Here is a 6,041-nt window from a genome sequence, read left to right on the forward strand (position 1 = left end):
ACCTAATCTTGATGTGTCTATGTTCTAAGAGTGAATAAAAAAATTAAAAAATGGTTTATTCATCTGCTTATTTCAGACATATTTTATGAACACCTATTTTATATGTCAGGCACTGAACTGGGTGTTGCAAAAACAAAAAATCCAATAAGACACTGGTTTTTCCCAGGAGGTACTCTTAGTCTAGTAGGAGAGACATTTACATAAAAAGCAAATAAAATGCAGTGTGACAAATGTAGAGAGCTAGGTACGGCTGCTATGGGACATCTTAAGGGCTGGCAACAAACCCAGGGCTCAGGAATTTAATAGCTCTGCTATGAAATGAATGTGCTTTCCTTAAATTCATATGCTCGAATCCCAATCCCCAATGTCATGGGATTAGGGGTTGAAGTCTTTGGTATGTGCTTAGATCATAAGGGCAGAACCCTTATTAATGGGATTAGTGTCCTTATTAAGAAACCCTAAGTAGCTTTCTTTCCCTTTCTTCCATGTGAGGACCCAGCAAGAATATGGCCACCTAGGAGCCAGGTAAAACTTGTATTACCTAAAGGTGTTGAAAGCTTTCTGGCATTAATTTAAGCACATTTTTTAAAAATTATGCTCACTAGATAATAAATCCACCAGTGCTTTGATCCAGGACTTTCAGTCTCCTGAACTGTAAGAAATAAACTTCTTTTTTTATGTTCCCCAGTCTGTGATAGTTTTTACAGCAGCCCAAACTGACAAAGACAAGCTCCTTGCACAGACAGGCTCCCTAAAAAATATTTAGTAAATGCACGAATGAATGAGTAAATGAAAATGAGACATCCTAGAGGAGCTAGTAGATAAAGCTAGTCCTAAAAATTTATTAGGCATTATCAAGATTGTTTCAGGAGGAAAGAAAATGTGCAAAATCTCAAGTGCAGAATGCAGCAAGGCATGTCCAGGAAAATCCAAAGAGATAAGTGTGGCCAGACTGTAGGGTGTGCAAAAGGGAGCAGTGAGCAATGTGCATGAGAAAGTAAGCAAGAATCAGTTATGGAGGAGCTTCCTAAGTCATGCTGGCATATGAGACTTTACAGAAAGGGCAATGTGGAGCCCCTAAAAAGTAGAAGGAGGAAAAGGGTGTGATTGGTTTATGTATTAGGAAGCTCATTCTGGCTGCAGTGTTAAGTATAGATTGCAGACAGCTAGTCTATGAATACAGTGATGCTAGCTGATCCTTGCCATAATCCTCATCAGCAATAATGACCACTCATCAGAGGTGGTAGTGGAGATGGAGAGAAGTGAAAATGCTCAAGGGATATTAAAAAGTACAAACATAAGGTTTCTGATGATTGGATATTGGAATGTGAACAAAGCAAGAGTCAGATTTCAGATTTGGGCAGGTAGTCAATGGTGGCACCATTTTCTGAAATAAGAATTCGCCATCGCCACCCAAAAAAGAATCTGGTTTGAGGAGATGGGAGATGCTGGGAATATGGTGAATTTGACGTTGCTAAGGAAAACCCATGCTGATCTACTGAGCATTTTGACTATGGAATTTGGGGCTAGAAAATATTTAGATAATTTCATGTATATTTAAAGTTGTGTAATTAGAAAAGCCCACCTAGGCAGATTGGACAGCAAAAACTTAAGAGGCTAGCAAATGGAATGCCAACACAAATACAGTGGAGCAAATGAAAAGCTGAAAGGAAATACAGAGGAAGTTTACCCAAAGAGTGTAATGTCACAGAAACCAAGGAAGAGAGTATTTCAAGGAGGAAGACAACCACAGGGTGAAATATGCAGTGAGGACAAGTAGGATAAGAATGTATACATGCTCAAGTGGATTTGGGAGAAAGAAGATCACACATCACCTTGGTCAGAGGACCTTTAGCTCATTACCTGGAATGGCATGCATGGATACACCCATGTGCTACCTCCAGCATGGGTGCAATATCAGGATCCACCTACCAACCAGCATCATCTAATAGCCAAATATGAGCACTGCCTCCAATATCTGGACTCGGCAGGATCCCACCACCATCTGTAAAATCATAGGGTCTCTGTGCACACTGGGCACTTGGAAAAACATGTGTATTGCCTAAAGGTGTTGAAAGCTTTCTGGGGTTTCCTTAAGCATAATCTTTTAATTGTCTTTTCAGTAGCTAGCAGACAGGAAAACAAATTTGTCTTAAACATCCTGAGTTTATAGGCTTCTCACTCCTCGGCAGCTGCAACTGGCAAATGTAGTTTCTAGAAATGGGAGATGAGGGAGATTGCATGCTTTTCGCTGTTGGAAGTTGAGAGGCAGTGATGGAAAACTTACAAAGTGGCAGCTCTCAGCAGATATTTGGGTTGTTAATATGCATGGTTGGAAGGTTGCAGCTTTCTAATTTGAGAGAGGTCTGTCAATAGTAATACCAGACTCCAGGAATAAGCGGGAAACCTCAGCATCTGTGTTATACTGAATGTTCACACACTTTCAGAGTTTCTTCTAATTTATAAGATCAGTTTTCTATGTTTCTTTAGCACTTTCCTTTACATTTATATAGTAGGGGCAAATGTTGCACATGAAACAATCATAGGGTCAAGGGATCTTCACAGCAAAGCCTTTAGGTATGAGCTACCCATGCAATTTTTCTCACCTTCCCAACTTCTTTCTTTGCTTTCTGGATCTCTGCCTTATGCTATCTCTCTGTTCATTTCTCTTTCTCTCTCCATCCATTCTCTCTCTCTCCTTCCCTTATTCCTCCTCCCTTTCTCCTTCCCTCCCTGCATTCAATCTTCCCTTTTTTCCTCCCATTCTTTCCCGTTTAACACATTTACCTTTCTTCCTCTCTGTTCATCTCTCTCTCTCCCCAGCCCCCACTTTCCTCCTTTCCTCCCTGTCTCCCCGTCTCTCCTTCAGGGTAAGATAGCTACACAGGAAGAAGTGGAAGACAAAGTCATACTTAACACTGTTTATATAAGTCTAAAATGCATATAAAAAACTTCTTAGACCTGGAACCAGGAAACATTAAAAAGAAACAATAGATCTGCCTAAGAAATGTGGAACAATAAACCATCTCTGTTATGAGACAGTGTGGCTGACATTGAGCCAGAGAAAAGTATAATCAATTGCTAAGAGTGGCATATAATGATGTAGAAATGTCAGAAGTCCCTGAATCAAAAAAAAAAATTCTAAGATCGGAGTTCCCGAAACTCATAGAGAGTACCAAAAACAGCAATACAAATAAGATCTGTGAATAATGCAGGGAAAATATAGAAGATGAGAAAAGAAAAAGATGAAACCAGCTTGAAAGGTAATATGATGTCATACAGGCTTAGCTAGAGTTGCTTGAACAGAACAAAAAAAGAAAGATGAGCCAAGGAATTAAAAATGATGAGCCACCTCAAATGAAGGCCGAGAGAGGAAATCATAACCCAAGACAGACATTTTTGTGCTCACTGGCGTCTACACTAGTTAATAAAATACCTAACTGTCATCGGCTTCATAATTTAACCTCATCCTTAGGCAGAAAGTTCTGGCTATAAAATGGGTTCTTGTTTCCTACTAATGTAAATTACACTGTGACCACAGCACAGCTTCTAAGATCCCAGACAAAGCTGAATGCCCAATCACGTGCTTTTTTTTTTTCTTCAAAGCTACCATATCCATGGATTCCATTTCAGTGAAATCCCATTATGGCCCCAGATTTTCTATGTTAGAATATGTTTTCCATAGAGTTTACCTCTAAATGCTGAACCTGAAGGAGATAGCCATGTGAAATTCCTATATACATACAGCCCACAGCAAAGAAATATAAAATATTGGTGGGGACAATCAATTTGTGTCTAAGATGGTTTGCAGTGACAGCTCTTGGCACTCATTTTGATACTTTATTTTCTCCATATCTATCTATGAAGGTTAGATTTTATTGGAGTGATTCTAATTCCTCACAATTTGCCCATGCCATCTTGGTGAGTAGAGTGTACTTTCCAGCCACTTGACTTTAAGCCTAGTCATGTGACTTGTGTTGGCCAACACAATGTTAGTATATGTGGCATAAATAAAAATGTGAACAGTGCTTACACAGTTGAACTTCCTGTCTTGTGTTTCTGTCCTTATAGATAAAAATACACCTTGGTAGCTGCTGGATCGAGGCAAATGAGAGACAGATGGAGCTCATCTAGATCCAACTCTACAGCTTGAAGCTAAGCCTAACTTAGCCAAGTCTAGACCAATTTGACTCTGGCCAATTCATAGATGTTTGAGCCAGAGGTAATGTGCTTGTTGCTGGAATCCAGTTAAACTTTGAAGTCTTTTTGAAAAATATGTTGTCATTGCAGACATAGCTGCACATAATTTTCCACACTGTGGGAGGTCAAGTTAAGCATGCTTAGACTTTAGAGTAGAATCCCCTTATTAGTGTGGTGGCAAAAATGTTACAAGTGGCATAGCCCTCCAGTTTCCTTCTCCTAGCCCTCTGCCTAAGAACTAGAGTACTTAGTTTTGAAGTGGAGCCCTAATGGGAGTGTTCATCTCTCACCAGGGTTAAGCCTCTTGGCCCTTACTGAGCACTCAGAGTTATTAGTTCCCTGGAAGATATGAAAGAGCTTCTCTGGCTCTGGAGTTCTCAGTCAATAACCAACTGTAACAGACCTACCCTTCCAACAAAATCTTGATTCAGGAAATTGACTGTCTGCTTATAGTTAATGCTCTATTTTTTTATATCTAATAGGAGAAACATTTTCAAAAGAGCCATGACCTGACTCAGTTAATGTGCAAGGAAAAGCAAGCAGTTCCAGACTTGTCAGTTTATCCATTATCCCTTATCCAAAATCTTCCAACTCTCTTGGAATTATTTTGTTCTTCATAGTTACCCAACAAATATCTTACTCTTGTTTTGGACCTTCTTTTGTAGTTATTTCACATAAGCTCCTTTTGACTAAGGGCACATATTTGGAATCAGACTACCCAAGTTCAACTCTTGAGTCTACCATTTATTAGCTTGTATTATTTTGGGCAAGATAATTAAATTCTCCAGGTCTAAGTTCCCCCATTATAACATAATAATAGTTATTATCTGCTAGGGTTGTCTTAAGAATTAAATGAGATAATTCATAAGAACCCTTTAACACAGTGCCAGCCACCTAATGAAGGCATAGTAAGGGAAAAGTATTATGCTGTTGATAATACTTGTCTAGGCAGGGCTCTTGTATTTTTCTCTGTATCCCTTACTGTGCAATTCTTCTGTCCCATAACATTCTAAGATTGTTTTAGAGTGAGTTGCTTCAGAGTTGAATAGTTATAATGGTATATTCTCATGTTTAGAAATAACTTCGAATTCCATTTAGGGTAGACATTGACAATGAAATCTCTATGAGTAATTTCTGCAATTTTTTATTCGTTATGGAGAGACAAAATGGGTATAATGGTGAGAATTGTTGGGTAGGAGGTCAGGAAAGAGATCGAGTATAAATGCTCACTATGCTGAGTAATAATGGTAATGAATAATGGTATGATCTTAAGAAATCTAATATTTAGTTTTTCCCACCTTAAAGACAAAGTTGTTATAAGTATTTAATAATGGAGGGTAGTATATAAACTTCCTGGCATATAGCAGCTGCTCAATAAATAGAAGTTACAGTTTTTTCTAAACTTGCTAAAGAGCCAAGGGAAAAATAAAGATTTTGCAGGCAAAGCCATTTCTTTTTCTCTGTTATGTGCCTATCTGTTTCAGAAACAGAATTAATTCCCTAAACTTCATCAAAGGAAGGATTTGAACATTAAAAAAAAATCAATCTCTTTGGGTTTGTTATTGCTTGTTTCACATACCTCAGAGGCATTAATACAAACCTTTATAATGTCATCAGAAAGAAGATAAGTCAAACACTACTTAACTCAATAATTGCAAGGTTATTATTTTGCAAGGAATAGAGTTAAAATTCCATTGACATGAGGACTGTAACTTTTTCATTACTCCTTAAGGCAAAATGTCCTTGATGTCAGTAGCTCATGTAGAAACCAGTTACAAGTCCTTAGCAGAGACACTGTACTGGAAATACTGGATCTACTAAAGGGTTTGAGCTTCCCCACC

The 6,041-nt window shown here is 38.4% G+C and overlaps 1 long non-coding RNA gene across 3 annotated transcripts in view; it reads left to right on the forward strand.

Annotated features, from left to right (window-relative positions):
• LOC103788644 (uncharacterized) overlaps positions 1–6,041 on the forward strand; it is a 469,911-nt gene that overhangs the window by 449,806 nt on the left and 14,064 nt on the right. For all 3 annotated transcript variants that reach the window (XR_013528146.1, XR_013528147.1, XR_013528145.1), the window contains one exon: positions 4,072–4,222. This is a non-coding gene — a long non-coding RNA (uncharacterized LOC103788644). The remainder of the gene's footprint in view (positions 1–4,071; positions 4,223–6,041) is intronic.

Source organism: Callithrix jacchus, chromosome 16, assembly GCF_049354715.1.
Source record: "Callithrix jacchus isolate 240 chromosome 16, calJac240_pri, whole genome shotgun sequence".
Taxonomy (NCBI): Eukaryota; Metazoa; Chordata; class Mammalia; order Primates; family Cebidae; genus Callithrix; species Callithrix jacchus.